Below are 23569 nucleotides of genomic sequence, written 5' to 3'. Positions count from 1 at the left end.
CAGAATCCTCACTGGAGAGAACCCTGTGGGAACAAAGGTCAGAAGGTAGTTTTCAGAAGAAACTGTGTTTAGATGTTACATTTGCATCCTGCTCTTCATCTAAGCAGGTCAGAGTGCTGTTTTAGCTTCACAACAGTCCTGTGTGAAAGGTTTTGCTGAGAGATAGTGACATGTGTAAGGCCACTCAGTGAACTTCATAGGTGAGTGAATGAACTGAATCAAGGTTTTCTACATCTGAACACAAAGCTTTAGCCACTGCACCACATTAGATCTTACTATTTCATTCACTTTACACCAATTTCCTCCTAGCTCTTGAAGGAAAACAGGTTAAGGCACAGATCCACTAAATGAATTGCCTAAAGTGGCAAAGCAAATCAGTGTCAGAGCTGGGATTACAATCAGGGAGTTTCCAAATTCTGTGCTCCTTAACCCATTTAGACCCTCCCTATCATAATTTGAATGCCCTCTCATTACTAACCAGTGTGCTGACAGCCCAAAAGAGACATATGAAGCTCCCCCTGCTCCAACATGCACAGAGCCAGGCAAACTGCTTAGGGGAGAAGAAGGGGTGCTCGCTATCAGATAGTTAATAGCTATGCCTTGCTTACTCTTAGAGAAGCTTCTCTTCCCAAACAAAAGCAGCTGCTTCCTGAGTAAGCAAGGCATGACTGCTTTCAAAAAATTTAAGTGCTATGGGTGAACAGGATCTGTGGCAGCAGTAGTGCCTGCTCAGCATAAATCCTTTCCACAGGACTCCAACACAAGTACAGAGAGACTTGACTGAATGAGCTTTAAGCTACAACATACTGGTATTTTTTTGTATTTTTGGCCACACCCCTTTTTCCCCGCCCCCTTTGCCTTTGGCCCCGTCCACAACTTGAATGTGGTCCCCAAGAGCTTTTCCAAAATTGAATTTGGCCCTAGGGCTGAAAGAAGTTCCCCACCCCTGCTATGATATGTGAATAAGCTGACAGAATCTTGTGTTGACAGTGTTCAGATGTCATGTAAAACTATAACAAGATGTGAATGTGCCTAGCCTCTCCCTGGGTCCATGTGCTTCCTACTCCTCTTCCCACATGGGCAGTAGTAGTTCAGGAGCTTTCACATCCACTTTTGACTAACCACAGCTTGCCATATTGTATAACCCAGAACTGCGGTTAATCTTAAATTAGTCAACTTCATAACCCATCATTTGAAGTTGCCTTGTTTGATGCTAACATAAGATTAATCATGGTTTGCCAGGTTTGGATAATACAGTAAGCTGTGATTAATGAAAAGCAGAAGTTTCCAAACTCCTCACAGCCAGAGCAGCGCCAGAGGAAAACAGAGGGGAACCATACAAACCCAGGGGGAGGCTAGGCTCATTCACAGTTCACTAAACCATAGTTTACCACGACATCCAAATGCAGCCACTGTGTGAGCTGAAGCAGCTCAGAAAGCAAAGCAACATTAAAAAATTGCTATATAAAGAGAGATGGGAAAAAACATGTAATCCAATTCAAAAATTAATCACTGGCATTCATTGTATCAATTATTTAATCAATCAAGAAATGAAAGATCAATCACCCAGATATTTTGAATTTTCTTACCTTCTGTTAATTTTTGTATTACCATGGATAAACATCCTCAATTTCCCTGACTTCCTTGGTTCACTTCTACTTGTGGCAATGTCTAAAATCCATTTGTGGTGCACAACAGAACTTCCTTTTTTTACCATGACTTCTGGTCACCCTAATGCAGAGAGCCGCTGACTTTATCTCCCAATCATTGCAACAGCCATACTCCCTTCTCAAACTAGGCTGTGTTCAAATCTCTGTCCCCTGCAACTTATAGGTTCCAGCCAGGAACTGAGCCTTAGGGATATCTGGCTCACAGAAGTGATGGATTCTCAGTAAGAACAGAAAGAACCCGGCTGTCTTTTTGGTTTCAGTGAAGTTGCCATTGGGTGTGACCAACATCACCAGTCAATACAAATATATGCACTCCACTGTGCAGCAGCATGCTTGAGGAGGTACAATCTCATATGTGGTCTATGATCTCAGCATCTTGGTTGGGCTGTGGTATCCTGAATTGCAATAGAGCGTCGAGTCAGTGAAAGGAAGTGTCAGGTGATGTGTTCAAGCGGGGCTGCAGCAGAGGAAGGCCAGGCGCTGTCATCAGCAGAAGGATTAACAGCCCTCCCCACCCTGTTAGTTTTCGTCACCCTCCATGCTAATAATACTGGTGACAGCACTTTGGCAAATGGGAATGTCCCCAGGGGCACTAATTGGTAAGCGACTCTCTCCTTGCCTTTGCCACCTCTCAGTCTCCCACAAAAGTGTAGGTGGGGAAGAAGAAACTGCATGGAAAAAAAGTTTTAGATAATTTTCTATTTAGTAGCATGTTTCTCCAATGGAGAGTATATCAGGAAAAACAAAACAAATCAAACTGCCATTCCCCAAGATATCAAGGCTAATTGGCATATACTTCTCTTCCTCCTGAAGACCATTTTTATCTCAGATGTTATTGAGAGCGCACTCCTAAAATTGCTTCCTTGTAATATTTGTTCAGTTAATCTAAGAGTCATCCTGAATCTGTGGCAAGTGAGAAAATAAAATCCAGAACAATCAATTATACTTAACCATGGTTATTTTCTTGGGTAAGTGGAGTTCAGAGTTTCCCAGGGAAATGCATTTGGCTTGTGGATGAGAATGAAATTGTGTGGACCTACGCTATCATAATAATCCTGAGATAAGAGCTCCTAGCAATTGTATAATGTCACATATGTATCCTCCTGTTCCTTAAAAGAACTCAAAACAGCGTACATGTAGCTACTCTATTTTTCAAAGCTTACTTTGTTATTTTTAAATAAATGTGGATACACCTGATTCTATTCAGAAATAAGCAAACTAACAACCTATCCAGAAACACATGGTTTATTTTCTTGTCAGTGGGATAGGCCGTTGTGTGTAAATAGACCAGAGGATAGGCCCACTCCTACATAGCTTCCATGAACACAACAAAACTCTACAGTTCTGGAAAAATCCTGAACCCCCTAGACTTAAAAGTTCATGCTTATACTTCAGTTGCATCTCAGCAAGGAACAAAGAGCATTCTAAGACCATGAAAAGTTGATAGCTGCTGCTGCTGCGCTAACTGGCATGGACTGCACACTCTCCCATGGGATTTCAAACATATCCTCCACCACTACTCCTGTGCAAGAGTGGGTGGGGCTAGGGGTGGAGTAGGCAATGGTGGGACCAACACAATCCAGACTCAAATGCCCACAAGTTGAAAGCAGGCACTAAAAGGACATGCAAGCAAATGGCTCCACGTGATAAAAGTTTGGAGGCAAGCCATACACTACAGGGCAAGTCAAATATATGTAAATATATCCAGACTATGCTGCGTGTTTACTATGTAGGATACTGGTGCCACTTCATAGCCAGGAATACAGCTAGTAAATGACTAGTTAATAAGTGACTGACTAGCCCAACATCAGTCAGTGAATTTATGGACAGAATTCTTAAGCAGAAATAGCAGGTAAGTAATAAGAGCATGCCTCCGTGTGTATGAAGAGTACTTTCCCCTCTACCTACCTCACAGAATTAAGAAACAAGATTTGCAAAATGTTGGCATATGTCCTGCACAGATTAAGGCCCCAGCAACTCTCCCTCTAGTAGTTAAGCACTGACTCCACCTTCACTGCCAGCAAAATACAATCACAGAACATATAATTCTGTGCTCCTCTACAAACAATCCACTGCTTTCCATCCAGCAACTCTGCACAAAAATAGGGTTCCCCCCCCCACAACTCTTCAACACCCCCCCCCCGCGCTTCTTATAGGCTTGCCTACTTTCTCTTCGCCGCAACTCCCCTCAAAAAACCCCCAATGTGACCAGGATCTTACTGGAGCAGGCCAGGGTTTTGTTTTCAATACCAGAACAGAGTCCTGAAATCAGAGCAAAAGTACTTCTGAGTCTGTGAAGGGAGCCTTTCTCATACAACTGCAGTGTCTCATGCTTCCAAACACACACTGAATGTAAGGTATTCAGGAGCAGGTTGCCTCTGAATGCATACTTAGTGCCAAACTACATGTGATGTTAGTCACGATTTCAAAAATCATACTTAAACTGTCCTTTCGTATTTTGAAGAAAAAGCAACTGCAGGACCCCAATCCAGAATGTGCTCCTGATCTGGATCAGGGGCCTGCACAAGTATCCTGCAGAAAAGCACCCCCTCCCTGGCTACAATTTGCCCCCAGTTTGCAGTTAACAGCTCCTTCAAGGGCAAGTAGCAGTGTGGGAGGTGCGCCAGGAAACTAGCACATGGCCCCAAGGCTGATTGGGAGCACACTCCAGATCAGGGCTCTACAACAGCTCCCCGCATCCCCAAATATACATGGCCAGTTTAAGCATGTTTTTTAAAAATGTGTGACTAATGTCACATGTTGTTTGGCCCTTAGGATTTTCAGATTAAGCACTGAGGAAGGAACAATCCTTCCTCTCCACACACACACAAAATCATCTGCTAGTTTCCTCCCCACCCCTTCCCTCATTGTGCCATTTCTCAGAGCACAGCAGAAGACAACACTTCTTTGTTTTCTGGGAGGTACAAACCTAAACCTCATCCCCTTCATGGATCACTGCCTTGTTGTGGCGAAGGGGCTTGCGTAACTCAGTGAAGCCATAAGCTATGCCCTGCAGGGCCACCCAAGACGGACAGGTCATGGCAGAGAGTTCTGACAAAATGTGGTCCACTGGAGAAGGAAATGGCAACCCACTCCAGTATTCTTGCCAAGAAAACCCCATGGAACGTATCACAAGGCTAAAAGAGATGACGCCGGAAGATGAGCCCCTCAGGTCGGAAGGTGTCCAATACAGGAAGGCCTGGCGTGCTATGGTCCATGGGGTCACGAAGAGTCGGACACGACTGAACAACAACAACAAACCTAAACACATTTCTTTCACCCAAACTGGCCCTTTACACCCAATCCTCTTCTCCTCCTCAAACCTGTGCTGTAGCTCTAGGAGAAGTGCTAGCCAATACTGTCTGATCTGCATAATACTGAAGGCCTTTCAGAGGAAAGTTGGGGGCATGGGGTCAGCAAATACACTTAACCTAATACAGGCACTTTGCTTGCCTGGTACCACATAACCTGTGATCAACGATTTTAGTTTTGCTGTCACCATAAGTGCGGTGAACTCAGACATACAGGGCTATATATACCAATCTTACAAGTTGTCTCAAGTTTTAGCTTTAGCTGCCATCATCAGGAAGTTTGGGGTTTGGGGTTTTCACCAGGACACAGCTCTGAAAATATTGATAGTTATGGCTTAACAACTGGAAAGTAAGCATTTCCCTAGAATGCTTCCTGCTGAACTGAGAGTCACTTACAAACAGGAATAAATCTGTGGTTAACTGATGGAGATGGAGGCAACGTCGGCTTTACTCTCCCCACCCCCATTCTTTCAAAAGGAGCTGAAGAAAAGACATTTCTCTAAGACCCTCCAAATGCCACCAGCATCATTAAAACCTTAGGTAAAACTTTTCTGCGATACAAAAACTACAGGTATGCCTCTACCACAAGCAGAGCAACTTGAGTATCACTGTGCTACAAGCCTGCAATTTCCATGTTGTCTTCAAAGTTCTGGAGAAGAAGAGAGGAACATTTCATCCAATCTCCAACAACACTGCTTCCTAAAAGCAGTGGCAGTGAGTTCCAAAAATCAAATGTGTGTGTGGAAAACAATTTGCATCTTTGTTTTAATAAACTTTTCTAGTGTCCTCTAGTAGGCTTGAAAAGATTCTCAAGCAAAGTTGCAGTCGGGGAGGTGGGAAGACCTTGATGACTTTTATGGGGAGACGCACACGCACGCACACATATTAGACTTAGACTGAATAAATACAGAAGCTGAAAATACCCCCTGCACTGTTGCTTTGTGTCTCTAGCCTGCTATCCATCAGCATGAATATGCATTGCACTTGCATTTAATAAAAGAGGGAGATCTTATCAAGTACAACGCTCAAAGTGTATCACGATTGGTTCTCCATAGGACCTGGTTGTGCCTGAAATTGGGGCAGTCCTTGTAACATACCCTAGGTTGCCTCTCTGCCCATATTGTTTACCCTGTAGTGACAACCAGTAAGTTGAAACCAGTTGCTACTATTTACTAAATTTATCTGAAAGGGTCCGGGAAGAGACCAACTAATTATAGACCTCTAGATCTTAAAGAATACATTCCTGTGGGGGAGGGAGGAGAGAGTTGTTGTGAGAGAGCTCTGATTAGTTCTGCTTAAAGGCTGTATGTTTGCCAATCTCAGGTTTGTATCAATATTATGTAGCATATGTGATATTTTGTAAAGTGTAGTTTTCTACCATTCTTTAATCTGCCATCAAGACAGGAGCACATGATAGACCTATTTGTGGAGCTTTGGTGGTTGCTGCCTGCTCACAGTGCACAGACCATCTGATCCTGTTCCCTTCAGCAGAGCCTGCAATTTTGCATACTACTGCAAACTTTCTCATTTTCAAGTGCAATGCATATGCACTGAGCAATGGCTGCAAAGGTGCAGGCTCTACTTGGAACAAACAAGTCAAATGAGCCATGTGACCGGACTTTTTGTTAAGATTAGGGGACAAACAACACGTGAATAGTATTATACAAGTACTTGTATGTTTTCACTATTCTATGGTGGCAGACAATGCTTCTCCTAGCAGCAATGCACCTCCTATGGGCAGGGGCCCATGCTATACTTCCCCTCCAATTTCCCTTGGAACGATGCTACATCATCACATAATGGCATTCCAAAAGGAGTGGGGGGGGGGTGCGTGCGCACGAGAGAGAGACAGAGAGAAGTGGCAGTCCCCAGCCGCTGAGAGCAGTACTGCTGGAACCAATAAGGCCCCCACGTAGTCTCCAATTTTGCTACTTGTAAATGTGGTGTTGAAATTGGAGGGCCTTTCTGCTCAGCTCTAGGTGCAGCTCAGGAACGTAGGATGTCCTCTGCTGAGATTAACATTCAAATTGGGTATTCTGCTTGTACAGTTATTGGTAATCTACTTCTAGAAGACAAAAAGACCTATAGAGTGTCTTCACTTAACTAGGCCTGCATCCTCCTCCAGGTAGGGGAGCTTGCTAGTTTCCCATATGTGTGACTGCACAGACATAAAGAAGACAGGTTGCTTACCTGTAACTAACACTCTTCAAGTGGTCATCTGAGCAGACACACGTGTGGGATCTGTGTCTGTGTAGAGCAGCATTTGGGAAACTTCTACATAGCTTTACATAGTGCTGTAGCCTGTGCGGTCTAGCCCATGCACTATCGCTGACTCAACAGTGGGAACAGCACTTCTTTCCCTCAGTTCCTTGAAAGCGACACAAGCTCATACAGAGATGTATATGAAAAGACAACACCTGCTGTGGGAAAGGATAGCCTGTTTGTACACACAGATGATCACTCAGACAATGTCAGTTACAGTTAAGCAACCTGCCTGTCTTCTTCATTATCTCTAGGCAATTGTACATATGGGAAACTAGCAAACTCACTTACCTAGAGGAGGAATGCAGGTCCAGTCAAGTGAAGAAACCCTACCAGGTAGCCCAGCCAAATGATGTATCAGCCTTTTCCCTTGTGTCCAACGTGTAGTGCTTCACAAATGTCACTGATGTGGACCAGATAGTTGCCCTGTATAGGTCTGGAAGTGATATTCCATTTTGGTTGCCTACAGAGGAAGGGATCACACCGGTGGAATGACTTTTCAGGAAGTTGGAAGTAGCTGCCCAGCCAACTGGTAAGCCAAGGTAATTGCCTGTGTGAGCACTGTTGAGGCCTTACTTGGGTCCCTGATAGCCAATCAGGCTAGAGCCTGCCTGAAGGGAGACATTCTATGCAAATAGGCTGATAGAACTCTTTTGACATCTGAAGTGCAGAGTTCTTGGTCACCATCAGGTTGAAGTGATGGAAAACAAGAGGGAAGCACTAGGTCTTGACCGATATGAACATCAGGAACCACTTGGGAAAGAAAGGTAAAGTCTGGATGTAACAAAACCTTTATCATTGTTACATTGTATAAATCAGCCTCTCCCAACCTGGCACCCTCCAGCTGTCTTGGACCACTGGTTTTGTTGGCTGGGAATTATGGACTTTGTGGTCCAACACATCTGGAGGGTGCCAGATTAGGGGAGGCTGGTATAAATGGTCAGATCAGAAGGCAGACAACTTACTGGATCGATTTCCATGAGGAAAGGTGTCTTGAAAGAGGGGTGCAAAATTACAAAATCAAAGGTCCATAAATACAGTTAGGGCGCAATCCTACTACAATGATCATATGCCTCCAAACTCAAGAGGCTTATGGTCATCCTATGCAGGGTGGGAGGAATGGTGGTGGCAATCTTCGCCTCCCCGTTGTCTTGCCCTGCATTTCTGTTAGATGGGCTTTTTTGCTCATCTAGCGAAAGTACCTTGGAGAGGGAGGGAGGGAAGGAGGCTGGAGAGGCCTATAGCTTGTATCCTGGCCTCTACAGTCTCCTCCCCTCCCCACCCATTAAAACACCCCCTTTTCCCCCTCCCTGAGGTTGCATTCCTGACATCAGAGAGGCAGCCTGCTCAGCTCTTTCCAACCTTAGATTTGGGAATCCGAACTATCCTATGGCCCCTCAGATCCACAGGATCATCCCTTTATATTGTAGAAGCACAAAGAGTACATGAATCAATGTCAACTGATAATGGAGCACCTATCAGGTGTGAATATTCAAAATACGAACAATCATGCTCAATTATGTACTGATCATTACCAGTTGACATTGACTGTTGTACTCTTTGTGCTTATACAAAAGAAGTAATTCTATGGTCCTTTGATTTTCTAATTTTGTATCTCTATCTGAGGGACCTCTTCCCCCCATTTTATTGGCTCTTCTGAAAGAGGTGTGGTCATGGGCTCAGATCTGCATATGAGCTGATTCATATCCAACTGACGGCTCCATGTGAGAATTACCTGCTGTATCAGTGGATGCAGACTCACAAGGCCATTTAACTAAAGGGTGTGTGATGGTAATTTCTTCTAGGCTTAGAAAGGGTTGGGAATAGAATGTTGTATTGACCTGTGAATAGTGCTTCAAAGTACATTTTTGTTCATGTCTAGTTAAGGGTTTATCTTGTGAAAAGGTGGAATCAGGGATGAAGCCTCTCATAATTGTAAATGCTGCACCTATTGACAATACAGAGTAGAATTAGGTAACTACACAAAAATCGTCATGTAGTACAATCTAATATGGAGTTAACTAGGACAATGACAGTGGCATTGTAAATAAGGAAATCCAAATGCTCAAAATACGGCAATGTCTCATTTCATTATTCCTAAAGTGGGGAATATGTGGAAAAATCCTTCCTTGAACTTGACTAATTTTTCCAGTAGTTCCAAATTCACCCATAATTGCCAGCCCCAGTCCCTAGGCCTCCTTACATCAACCTACATGCAATATCAGCCAATACCAAGTGCACCCTAGTTTGCAACAGGGAAGGTCAGCATCCCCAGGCCTTGTGAGATGGTTGTTGTTCAGTCGTGTCCGACTCTTCATGACCCCATAGACCATAGCACGCCAGGCCTTCCTGTCCTCCGCTCCCTCCCGGAGTGTGCTCAAGTCCATATTCATTGCATCGGTGATGCTATCTAGCCATCTTATCCTCTGCCGTCCCCTTCTCCTTTTGCCGTCAATCTTTCCCAGCATCAGGGTCTTTTCCAGGGAGTATTCTCTTCGCATTAGGTGGCCAAAATAGTTGAGCTTCAGCTTCAGTATCTGTCCTTCCAATGAGCACTCAGGGTTGATTTCCTTTAGGATGGACTGATTTGACCTCCTTGCAGTCCAGGGGACTTGTAAGAGTCTTCTCCAGCACCACAATTTGAAAGCATCAATTCTTCGGCGCTTAGCCTTCCTTATAGTCCAGCTCTCACAGCCATACGTTGCTACTGGGAAAACCATAGCTTTGATTATATGAACCTTTGTCAGCAAGGTGATGTCTCTGCTTCTTACTATGCTGTCTAGGTTTGCCATAGCTTTCCTCCCAAGGAGCAAGCGTCTTTTAATTTCATGGCTACAGTCACCGTCTGCGGTGATCTTGGAGCCCAAGAAAGTAAAATCTGTCACTGCTTCCATTTCTTCCCCTTCTATATGCCAGGAAGTGATGGGGCCAGATGCCATGATCTTAGCTTTTTTAATGTTGAGTTTCAAACCAGCTTTTGCACTCTCCACTTTCACCCTCAACAAAAGGCTCTTTAGATCCTCTTCGCTTTCTGCCATTAGGGTGGCATCATCTGCGTATCTGAGGTTGTTGATAATTCTCCCGGCAATCTTAATTCCAACCTGGCTGATAATTCTCCCGGCAATCTTAATTCCGACCTGTGATTCATCCAACCTGTTTCTCATGATGTAATCTGCATATAAATTAAATAAGCAGGGCGACAATATACAGCCTTGTCATACTCCTTTCCCAATTTTGAACCAATCGGTTGTTCCATGTCTGGTTCTTACTGTTGCTTCTTGACCCTCGTACAGGTTTCTCAGGAGACAGGTAAGGTGGTCTGGTACTCCCATCTCTAAGAATTTGCCACAGTTTGTTGTGATCCACACAATCAAAGGCTTTAGCATAGTCAATGAAGCAGAAATAGACATTTTTCTGGAATTCTCTTGCTTTCTCCATGATCCAGCAAATGTTGGCGATTTGATCTCTAGTTCCTCTGCCTCTTCGAAACCCCGCTTGTACTTCCGGTAGTTCTCGGTTCGCATACTGCTGAAGCCTAGCTTGTAGGATTTTGAGCATAACCTTGCTGGCATGTGAAATGAGCGCAATTGTACGGTAGTTTGAACACTCTTTGGCATTGCCCTTCTTTGGAATTGGAATGTAAACTGACCTTTTCCAGTCTTGTGGCCATTGTTGAGTGTTCCAAATTTGTTGGCATATTGAGTGCAGCACTTTAACAGCATCATCTTTTAGGATCTAAATAGCTCAGCTGGAAGACTGTCATCTCCGCTAGCTTTGTTGTTAGTAATGCTTCCTCAGGCCCACTTGACTTCACTCTCGAGGATGTCCGGCTCAAGTTCAGTGACCGCACTATCATGGCTATCAGGGACATTCAGATCTTTCCTGTATAGTTCTTCTGTGTATTCTTTCCACCCTTTCTTAATCTCATCTGCTTCTGTTAGGTCCCTGCCTTCTTTGTCCTTTATCATGCCCATCTTTGCACAAAACGTTGCCTTGAGATCTCCAATTTTCTTGAAGAGATCTCTAGTCTTTCCCATTCTGTTGTTTTCTTCGATTTCTTTGCATTGTTCATTTAAGAAGGCCTTCTTGTCTCTTCTTGCTATTCTCTGGAACTCTGCATTCAGTTGGGTATATCTTCCCCTTTCTCCCTTGCTTTTCGCTTCCCTTCTTTCCTCAGCTACTTGTAAAGCCTCATCAGACAGCCACTTTGCTTTCTTGCATTCCTTTTTCTTTGGGATGGATTGAGTTGCTGCCTCCTGAACAATGTTACGGACCTCCGTCCATAGTTCCTCAGGCACTCTGTCTATCAGGTCTAATCCCTGAAATCTATTCCTCACCCCCACTGTATATTCATAAGCGATATGATTTAGGTCATACCTGAACGGGGTAGTGGTTTTCCCTACGTTCTTCAATTTAAGCCGAAGTTTTGTGATAAGCTCATGATCTGAGCCATAGTCAGCTCCAGGTCTTGTTTTTACTGACTGTATAGAGCTTCTCCATCTTTGGCTGCAAAGAACATAATCAATAAGATTTCGATATTGACCATCTGGTGATGTCCATGTGTAGGGTCGCCTCTTGTGCTGTTGGAAAAGAGTGTTTGCTATGATCAGCGTGTTCTCTTGGCAAAACTCTATTAGCCTTTGTCCTGCTTCATTTTGTACACCAAGGCCATGCTTGCCTGTTATCCCGGTGATTTCTTGACTTCCTACTTTAGCATTCCAATCCCCTATGATGAAGAGAACATCTTTTTTTGGTGTTAGTTCTACAAGGTGTTGTAGGTCTTCATAGAACTGATCAACCTCAGCTTCTTCAGCCTCAGTGGTTGGGGCATAGACTTGAATTACTGTGATGTTGAATGGTTTGCCTTGGATTCATACTGAGATCATTCTATTGTTTTTGAGATTGTACCCCAATACTGCTTTTCCCACCCTTTTATTGACTATGAGTGCTACTCCATTTCTTCTAAGGGATTCTTGCCCACAGTAGTAGACATAATGCTCACCTGAATTAAATTCGCCCATGCTTGTCCATTTTAGTTCGCTGATTCCCAAGATGTCGATGTTCAATCTTGCCATCTCATGTTTGACCACCTCCAGCTTACCTTGATTCATTGATCTGACATTCCAGGTTCCTAAACAATATTGTTCTTTACAGCATCGGACTTTCTTTTCACCACCAGACACATCCACAGCTGAGTGTCCTTTCGGCTTTGGCCCAGCTGCTTCACTCTTTCTGGTGCTACTTGGAAATTCCCTCTGCTCTTCCCCAGTATATTGGACACCTTCCGACCTGAGGGTCTCATCTTCCAGCATCATATCTTTTAGCCTTGTGATAAGTTCCATGGGGTTTTCTTGGCAAGAATACTGGAGTGGGTTGCCATTTCCTTATCCAGTGGACCACATTTTGTCAGAACTCTCCACCATGACCTGTCTGTCTTGGGTGGCCCTGCACGGCATAGCTTATGGCTTCACTGAGTTACGCAAGCCCCTTCGCCACAACAAGGCAGTGATCCATGAAGGGGAGTGTGAGATATATTCATGAAAATACCAAGAGGATACCTTTCATGGAAACTACAGGAAGTAGGAAAGGGTGGGCTTTTCTTGGTACATGGGGTGGGGGTGAAGAGTGTACACACAATGAAGGATTTGCTTGCATTAAAAACTTCTGAAAGGGAAGCAGGATTTAGATAAAGTATTTACAGAATGTATAATGAACCTATGGAATTCATTGCTACAAAATGAAATGACCACTAGCACAAATGGCTTTAAAGGAAGGATACATAAATACTTGGAGGACAGGTGTATTAGTAGCTTCTAGTTCTGAAGATAAAAAAAGCACAACCTCCATTTTTGAAGATGCTTTTTGAAGATGATAACCAGATGTTGATGTTTAACAATGGTAGATGGATATTTCCATTTTACACTACTTCTAAAGTTTATAAATGATCTGATTCACTGCTGTAGATGATAATGTGTTGCTTGATATACTGCTGGTCTGATCTCAGTATGGCACTTATTAAAAAATGAGTGAGAGTACCCAGCTACTTGCCATTATGACATTTACAAAATTAGCCAGCAAATATGCAGCTGAAGTCCTTCATTATTATACCCATACTGCAGAGGACAGGGCTACAGCTGAGAGAGTGGGGGTTATGTCAACCCTGCAAAGTAGCTTAGTGTTTTGCTGGGAGCATTGGGGAGTTATAGTGTATGACAATCCTGTCCAGTGTCATCCAGTCTCCTTGCATATTGGGGTTTTGTTTTGTTGGGAAATGTAGTGCAAGGTGAAGTTGATTGTAGCAGCAAAGCAATTAATTAAAGGTGGGAGGGGGTGAAGGGACACAGGGTAAGAATTCAGGGCTTCAGCCAGGGATGGAAAATAGTCAACCAGCCACTATTTGGTGACAGACACAGTACACCTATTGAGGAACAGCCGACCTAGCAAGTATACACAGTTCTCAGACACCACGTCTACCTAGCTCAATAGACATGATGTCCAAGCCTTTCCACTGCTATATCATAAGATCTACCAGAAATGATAAGACATATTTTCTGAGGTTAGTTATGCATGTATATACTTTGCCCTCTCAGAAATATTCCTAACACATATATATCAGAGTAAACCAGATGGCAATGACAGCTATCTAACACAATGCCTCCTCAAGAGGAATTCAGCAGGATTACTTGCACATTCAATTTCTTTTCCATGTCTACATTTACAATGTCATAACTGATTTGTTTGGGTCTAAATTGTATAGAGTTTCTGAATTGTTTCTGAATGACTTGGTCTTGCTGTCAGTGACTCAGATGAAATGAATACTAAAAAAATTGCCGGAGTGGATATCTGACTTTTCTTATCGGAGAACGAAGGCTCTTGTTTTTAGTAAAAGAACGTATCTAAATAACATTGCCTTCAATTATTCATTCAACAGGGAAGCATTGACCACGTTCACATTGAAAGACCAGCCACGATTCCGGACAATCCTGGCTTATCGTGAACAAACTGCGTGCTAGTAGATACAGTCTGTTTGTTCCCACTTCATTCTTTCCCACAAGCCTAACCACTAAACTAACCAGAAACTGAACATTTAGCATGTTGGCCAAACCAGGCTTCTTACTCCCTCTACAAGCCAAATGTTCAAGCCAGGGTTCACAGAAAACCAGGATTCTCCAGAATTCTGGCATATAGTTCTGTGCAAATGCAGTCGATGGCTACATGGGTTGTGTTTATATTGAACCTATCTCTGTTCACAAACCATGGTTTCCAAGGGCCTGCCAAACCACAGTTCATGCTAACTGTCATTGCAATTATGTCCAAATTCACAAACTCTTGACAAACCATTGACAAACGGATTTATTATGTACTGCTGCTAGTTTTATCTTGTTTTTTATCTGACTTGATTTATTGTTTTTATTGCCATTTTGTATTCTATGTTAACGTGTAAACTGCCCAGAGAACTGTGCTTATAAATAAATAATCAGTTATGGCTTTTGTTGAGCCTCCATTGGCTACTGTACTACAAAGATGGGTGTAAATTTAGGAAGCTAAGCGCTGAGCAGGCTGAAAATGAAAGCAGATAACCAGCTCTAATCCACTGTTTGCCTGTTGTACATTTGAAAGCTCAAACAACTGGTTTGGGTCCTTAACTATGGCTAGCACAAACCATGACTTGATGTGATATCTGAATTAAGCCACTGAATTCAAATACTTTGGAAACTTACTTTCATGCCATCACACTTGAGTCATGCACTAATATGCCACCAAAATAATAAAAGCTGAATGAACGATGCAAACTGTACAGAAGCCATGAAGGTAATATAATTTGTACCCTTCATGGTTTCACAGGTAGAGCCATAGCAACAATACTGAACTGTTCAGATCTGTGGGGAGATTACAAAAATAGAGGGAGTTCAAAGCATCTTTTTTAGAATTATCTCAAACCTTCACTGAGTATTCTAGCCCTTTTATTAAGAAGGCAAACAAATATAACACGGCAAACGCTCCATACCCTTACAGGTCTGTTGTAATGCTCTTTTTTCTTTTCTTTTGCTGAAAATCTATACTATGCATCAGACAAGGTTGCCATATCATGAAAAGGAATTTTAAAAGGTTTTATTGAAAGACACTGGGTTAGTGGAAATTATAATAGTATTTATTCAAGAGATCTTGCTTTCTCAGGAAAAAATAAAACCAGCAGGACCCATTTGCAACTAAGTCCCTGTTTAAAATTAGATTGCAAGATACAGAATCCAAACTGGATTGTGCTGCAGTGCATTTATCACATTTCTCCCTTTGATTCCTTTTTTTAAAGGCAACCTATAACATAGAGCTTACTTATCTGTTCTCTTCTGACCTTCTCTAAAAAGAGCATTTACTCTGCTTAAGTTTCAAATGGTGCCCACTAGAGTATTTGAAGGCTGATATTTTTGTATAAGACCTGAGCTTGGTTTATGTGTATGGTTGAAGTGCTCAGAGGTGCTATTCAGGGAGGCAAGAAGGGCAGTCACCCACCCCCACCCTGTAGTATAGATCATATTCTTCAAGATCACTAGAGTATTTGGTTATTATGAGGTCCAGATGGGAGCTGCAACATAATGCTGTGCTGTATAGCCCTCCCGAATCATCCCTGGATAATGCAGGAGTTTTTTAGCCACATGCATGCCCCCATCTCTAATTCCTCTACCAGGTGTCTTACAATAAGCAGTCAGGAGCTTGAACAAGCCAATTTCCCCTGTCTTCCAGTTTTCTTTCAACTGCTGTCATATATAGACCTAACTAACAGACTCACAGTCTGCCTGATGTCTGGTTTCTTTGGACCCTATGTCGCCTCTGTCTGTAGGCATCACTGCCATCAGTATTCTGTAAGCTCACAGGTTCTTGTCAGGCAGTTTGGGGGGCTTAAAAACATTCTTTTAAGTTACAGACTTCTATACTTTTGCATGCTTAGTTTCCTAAAATCATTGAAATCATGAAATTATTTCACTTTTGAACTGATAGGTACTGAACCACCTGAATTCACTATTAAAGAAAGTGATGAAAATGTAACCATAACAAGTGCCTTCAAAAGACACTTGAATATGTCCATGAGCAGCACTTTAAGGCTTGCTGTGAATCCTATCCCTTGTCACTGAAACCTGAAATCAAATCCCTGCAGCTGCTATTGGGGATCTTCCTAGACACCTCCAGTCTTGCTCTGTGGACAAGGAGGGGGAAAGGCTTATTACCTAGATTGGCAATTTCCTAGTCTGGCAAACAGGCAGTTTGCAACAATTCTGTAAATGTATTAAAGGTTAAAAACAGCAGTATTCTAAATCAGTGGCTGCTGCTTAGAGGCAGCAGCAAAACAATACACTTAATTTGCCCCATTTATTTTTTAGTAATACTTATATACCACTTAATATAATAAAATCTGTAAGCAATAATGGGTAATAGTGTACATCTTACAGTTTTTAATCAGCAATAATTTAGTTGTTTAGTCTTTAATATGCCTGGTTAGGTATTTTTCCATGGCTGTGAGTCAGTGTGATGTTACATTTACACTGTCAAGCTCGTACTGGTGACATGGGTCAATCACTATCATCCAGCCTAATCTGAGTCACAAGCATGTGCTGGGGGGCGGGGGGAGGCCTTGTGTACTACCCTGAGTTCACTGGAGTAAGGATGAATTTAAAAGTGTAATAAATAAAATAGCAATTGTAATAGCGACAGTTTCCATTAAATACTGCACACTTTTCAATAATTTCTTGTTGTTTCACTGACAATGCCAATATCAGCAGTACCACTACCCTTAGCAATATTTGTGCAATCAACTAGATTGGTTTTACTGGTGACCAATATTGATGCAACGTCTGGCATTGTAGGGCAAGGAATAGTGATACTTGAGAGAGAAAAGATCAAGTCACAAGAACATATGAAAAATATACTTTGGGATATACTCCTTGAATTGCGTAAGAGAGTAAAGGTACTTCCAGATGGAGAGCTCCTATCGCTAACAATCAAAAGGCATTGTACAGCTATTCTGTCTTTTCTTCCTTAACAGATTTTTTTCTGGTAAGAAAAAGAATGGAAGAAGCAGACAGAAAATATTGGAGGGCTACAACTTGTCTGGACCCCATCCCCTCCAGCTGTAAAATCCCATGAATGTGGAATTGCACAATAAAAGCCTCATCTGGAAGCACACTAAACCTGTCTCTTTGTGATAGGGAATGTGCTTACCATGAAGCCTGTATTTGTGCTGCCATATTGTCTGTGGCTTGTATGTGCATGTGTGAATGACTGCTTAGGGAAGAATCAAGGTGACTATCTCATAGGCCCTGCCAATTATCCTTTAAGGAATCAGATCAAATGAAACAGTACTTGATGTTGTTAAAAAAAAGAAGTAACCAGCAACAAAGCCAGCAAAACAGCAATAAAGTCAATGCCTCCTAAATATAAATAACTAGATCCAATTAATCACCCAATTCTGGTAGTCACTGTAACAAAAGGACTGCTTCAGGAGTAACTCCAACCTGTACAGAGTCTCAATTTCTTGGTCTGACTGCAGGTTATATTGCTGCAGCTAGAATGTTCTTATATTAGATAACTGTGGAGACATGAGGAAATGCACTGGATAGAATCTACCTAAACTTACAGATACACCCCATGTCTACAAAGGAGCCTTTGTAGCCCAGAACGCTTTAGATACCAAAACTGTAAATGAGCCTAAAGCTCCATTAACAGCATGAATGCAATCGTCTGAATTCCAAGTTCTTTAAAAAAACATCAAAGCTCTAAACATAGACAAAGAAATACTAATTTAGAAGGAAAGCTGCAAAACACAATTGTAGCTGCAATCCCATAGTCTTTCCTGTAAGTAATGATATTCTGGAGGTGACGGACTCGACCTTGGGGGAGCTGGGGGTGGTGACGGCCGACAGGAAGCTCTGGCGTGGGCTGGTCCATGAAGCCACAAAGAGTCGGAAGCGACTGAACGAATAAACAACAAAAGTCCCACTGAAACCAATGGAGCTTACTTCTAAATACACTTCTAAGTAGACATGTATAGGATTGCAGTGCATTGCAGAAAATAAAGCTTAAAACCCTCACACCTCTAATCCTCAAAAACATGCACCTGCAATTCCACAGGTGACAAAACAGTGCAGTGGTGACAGCAGCGGGGGCAGCAGAAATGTGGCAGCATGGGAAGGATTTGAGCATCACCCACCCCTTACTGCTTCTCCAGTACAAAACTGCTTTTTGCTAGAAGCAGCCATCAGGATTTAACAGCACGTGTTCGAATGTAACATGTACTTTGGTTCTTAATACTGGAGCAAGAAAAGTAGGTTCTCAATGGACTGGTCTTAAGGACTGAAACCCATCAACCTTTTAACTCCAGAGTGTCTACTAAAGACAAAAGATCCTATCCTAGTATATTGAGCATAGACTTTGTGCACTTTGGGATAAACATCTGTATATTGCAATGAAGAAACTTCTACTAACGATGGATCACTATTGATCACTAGAGATTGGGGAAATAAACAGTCAACATATGACCTTTGGAATCACCCAGTCTGTGGGTCTAACCATATGTATCCCACAGACCTGCTGAGATACCTGGTCAGCAGGATGAGTATGTTCAAGTATGCACAGCTGTTCAGATGTTATTGAGAAGTGTTGCAGAACAGCTCCAGGCATTCTTGAATGAAACAGATTATCTAGATCCATTTCAATCGGGCTTCAGGCCTGGTTTTGGAATGGAAACTGCCTTGGTCGCCCTGTGGGATGCCCTCTGCCGGGAGAGGGCCAGGGGGAGTGCAACCCTGTTGATTCTCCTGGACCTCTCAGCAGCTTTCGATACCATCAACCATGGTATCCTTCTGGATAGGTTGTCTGGGTTGGGAGTTGGAGGCACTGCACTGCAGTGGTTCCGCTCCTACTGGGATGGCTGATTCCAGAAGGTGGTGCTGGGGGATTATTGCTCTGTGCCATGGCAATTATGCCATGAGGTTCCACAGGGCTCTATTTTATCCCCCATGCCGTTTAATGTCTACATGAAACTGCTGGGGGAGGTTATCCGGAGGTGTGGGCTGAGGTGCCATCAATATGCGGATGACACCTAGCTCTACCTCTCTTTCTCATCAAACCCAAGTAAGGCACTGGCTGTTCTGAATCAGTACCTGAGCATGGTAATGGACTGGATGAGGGCCAATAAACTGAAACTCAATCCAAAAAAGACAGAGGTACTGTTAGTGGGTGGTTCGTCTGCCCAGCTAGGTGATATTCAACCTGTTCTGGAGGGGGTTGCACAACCTCTAAAGGATCAGGTTCGTAGTTTGGGGGTGCTCTTGGATCCAGAACTGTCACTTGAGGCACAGGTGAACTCAGTGGCACGGAGTACTTTTTATCAAATGCCAGAAACTCAACTGCATAATTTGCAGTAGGTATACCACAAAGATAATTTAGGCTGGTATACCAACTACGCCTTTATCTGGACAGAGATAGCCTAGCTACAGTTATCCATGCTCTGATAACGTCTCGTCTGGCTTACTGCAATGCATTATTTCAAAGGCTGCCTTTGAAAACAGTCCGGAAATTCAGCTGGTCCAAAATAGGGCAGCAAAATGGTTAACAGGGACTGGCCAATGAGCTCATATTATGCCAGTACTTTTCCAGCTGCAATGGCTTCCAGTCCATTTCCAGGCCCGATTCAAAGTGCTGGTATTAACATTCAAAGCCCTTAATGGCTTGGGACCAGGTTATCTGAAGGATTGCCTCCTCCCATATGTGCCTGCCCGGACCTTAAGATCATCCTCAGCGGCCCTTCTCTGTGAGCCCCTGCCAAAGAAAGTGAGGCGGGTGGCTACTAGGAGGAGCGCCTTTTCTGTTGTGGCACCCCGGCTGTGGAGTGAGCTCCCTAGTGAGGTTCACCTGACACCTACATTGTATTCCTTCCGACGCCAGGTGAAGACCTTTGTATTTTTCCAGGCATTTTAGCATTCTAGACGTTTAGCTCTGCTGTTTTAAATCTGTATTTTAAATCTCTGCATTGCCACTAGGTTTTATTCTGGTTTTATTCTGGTTGTATTGTTATACTGTGGTTTTAATGTTTTATATATCTTATATTGTTTTATTGTGTGCTCTTTGGTTTTAATTTTTGTGAACTGCCCAGAGAGCTTCGGCTACTGGGCAGTATAGAAATAAATAAAAAAAATAAAGTGTATGTCAGGCATATGTGTTTTTTTTACCTCCCTCCATTCCCTACTTACATCTTTGATGACATCATAAGGAAAAGGGAAACAGACCTGAAAAACAGTGAACACTGGAAATATTCTGTATCTCCATTTCCCAGCTTTCATACTATTCATAGATCGCTCTTCATCTTCCATGTCTAGCTGCTGTCCCTCCAGCCAATCTTTTTTAGAAAATGTGAGCATTAGTGAGTGACATTATGGAGCTCAACAGCCTTTCATTCCATCATGCTCCATCTGTGTGTGGCTTTGATCTTGGTGTTTAATGAAGGCATTAATTGATAGCACCTGTAGGAGGAATTCACACTGTCTCTCGAGCTGTCTGAAAAGCTGAAGCCTCCACTGCCTTAAGAAAAAGAGAAAAAATAGGATCAGAATTATGATGAAATAAATTGAATGTGTATTTTTTTACATTTTCTGTATTTGTTGTTAAAGTAGTATAATTGCTTGCACAATATGATTTCTATCAATTAAACAAGAAGTGAATTTTGAAACTCTCTTCTATGGAATATGGTTAGTAGCTAATTGTACAGGAGTGAGAAACATGTGGTCCCCTAGGTGTTTTGGCCTACAACTCCTATCATCCGTCACCATTGCCTTTGCTGGCTAGGGTTGATGGGAGTTATAGGCTAAAATATCTGGAGGGCCACAACTTGCCCACCCCTGCAACAGTAGAACCATGGTCAAAATAGGAATAGTCAAATGCATGGTAGTTAGGAATATTAAAGGGTGCTCATAATAAAAAACAATTGCATACTTGCATTAATGTATATTGCTTCAAGACATTATGTAGCTCAACACTGAAATAGCCCAAGTTACCCTACTTCCAAAGTATCTTGTGCTAGCTGGTCCTAACAAGAGAATTCAGATGGATCAAGTAATAATTGTATTATACTAAGTTCATCGGACAAGCAGGAGCTTAAGTCAGGGTGCTTGTCCTTTTTATGGGAGAAAAGGAAGCAAGAGAAGGATGGTGAAAACAGAAGCTTGAATTGAGTATGAGAACCCACTTCATTTAGATGTGGGAGCTCTTGAGCGTGCACACAGCTGCCCTCAGGTAATTGCTATGGAAGAAGTACTTGTTCATCCTTTGAATGCAATGATCTCCCCCCTTATTAGAATAAATAAAGTAGCAGTTAACAGGAACTCTGGGGGAAAGCAACCATGTTGTACTTGAGTTCTTGGTTCTAAGGGAAGCAAAAGCCGAGTGTAGTCAAACACATACCCTGGATTTTAGGAAAGCTGATTTTAATAAACTCAGAACAATGATCAGTATGGTCCCATGGCAAGCGACTCTAACGAGAAAAGGAGTCCAAGATGGGTGGGAGTTTTTAAAAAAGGAAATTCTCAAGGCACAATTACAAACAATCCCAACAAGAAGAAAAGGTGGAAGACAACAGAAGAAGCCAATGTGGCTTCACAAAAAGCTAAGAGATGACCTGAAAACGAAAAAGGACACATACACGAAGTGGAGAGAAGGCCAAGCAACAAAGGAAGAGTACAGGCAGGCGGCACAGAATTGCAGGGGTGGCGTCAGGAAGGCTAAAGCTGAGAACGAACTGAGGTTAGCGAGGGATGCTAAAAGGAACAAAAAGGCTTTCTTCAGCTACATGCATAGTAAAAGACAGAGGAAATAAATGATGGTTCAGCTATTAAATAAGGATGGCAAAATGATAACAGATGACAAAGAAAAGGCAGAAGTGCTCAATTCCTACTTTGGCTCAGCCTTCTCCCAAAAGAGGGACTATGAGTCCCCTGGCAAAGGCGAAGTACAGGCTGAAGGGGCAGGATTGCAGCTTGAGATCAATAGGCATATGGTCAAGGAACACCTAATGACTTTGAATGAGTTCAAATCTCCAGGGCCACATGAACTGCACCCTAGAGTAATAAAGGAACTGGCAGAAGAACTCTTGGAACTGCTGTCTATTCTCTTTGAGAAATCATGAAGGACGGGAGAAGTGCCAGATGACTGGAGGAGGGCTAATGTTGTCCCTATCTTCAAAAAGGGTAAAAAGGAGGAACCTGGGAACTACAGACCAGTCAGTCTGACATCAATCCCTGGGAAAATCCTGGAGCAGATGATAAAGCAATCCATCTGGAAGCACCTTGAAAACAATGCAGTGATTACTCGAAGCCAACATGGATTTGTCAAGAACAAATCCTGCCAGATGAATCTGATCTCATCTTTTGATCAAGTAAGCTCCCTTGTGGACTGTGGGAATGCTGTAGACATAATATACCTCGACTTCAGCACAGCTTTCGACAAAGTGCCCTATGATATAGTGATGAGCAAACTAGCTCAAAGTGGGCTAGATGAAACAATGATCAGGTGGAGCCACAGTTGGCTACAGAACCGGACTCAAAGAGTGCTGATCAACGGGATCTTCTCAAACTGGGGAGAGGTAACAAGTGGGGTACCACAGGGCTCAGTCCTGGGCCCAGTGCTCCTCAACATTTTTATGAATGACTTGGATAAGGAGGTGCAGGGAATGCTGATCAGATTTGCATATGACACAAAATTGGGCACGATAGCTAATACTTTGGAAGACAGAAACAAAATTCAAAGTGATCTGGATACACTGGAGTACTGGGCAGAAAACAACAGAATGACATTTAATAGGGATCAATGCCAAGTTCTGCACCTAGGAAAAAGAAACCCAATCCACAGTTACAAGATGGGGGATACGTGGCTTAACAACACTACAAGCGAGAAGGATCTTGGAATTGTTGTCGATCACAAGCTGAATATGAGCTAACAATGTGATGTGGCTGCAAAAAAGGCCAATGCTATTTTGGGCTGCATTAATAGAAGCATAGCTTCCAAATCTCGGGAAGTACTAGTTCCCCTCTACTCAGCACTGGTTAGACCTCATCTAGAGTACTGTGTCCAGTTCTGGGCTCCACACTTTAAGAAGGATGCAGACAAACTGGAGAGGGTTCAGAGGAGGGCAACAAAGATAATCAGGGGACTGGAAACAAAGCCCTATGAAGAGAGACTGAAAGAACTGGGCATGTTTAGCCTTGAGAAGAGAAGACCGAGGGGAGATAGGACAGCGTTCTTCAAGTACTTGAAATGTTGTCACAGACAGGAAGGCCAGCA

General features: G+C 42.8%; 1 long non-coding RNA gene across 1 annotated transcript in view; it reads right to left on the bottom strand.

Annotated features, from left to right (window-relative positions):
- The window catches only part of LOC146336683 (uncharacterized), a 45629-nt gene that overhangs the window by 8654 nt on the left and 13406 nt on the right, over positions 1-23569 (bottom strand). The window contains exon 2 of the long non-coding RNA XR_014785573.1: positions 20524-20815. This is a non-coding gene — a long non-coding RNA (uncharacterized LOC146336683). The remainder of the gene's footprint in view (positions 1-20523; positions 20816-23569) is intronic.

This window comes from Heloderma suspectum, chromosome 12 (genome assembly GCF_057233095.1).
Source record: "Heloderma suspectum isolate Gila_16-S chromosome 12, 16-S_ref, whole genome shotgun sequence".
NCBI lineage: Eukaryota > Metazoa > Chordata > Lepidosauria > Squamata > Helodermatidae > Heloderma > Heloderma suspectum.
The sequence above is the reverse complement of the archived record's forward strand: the minus strand, read 5'-3'. Positions and strand labels throughout refer to the sequence as shown.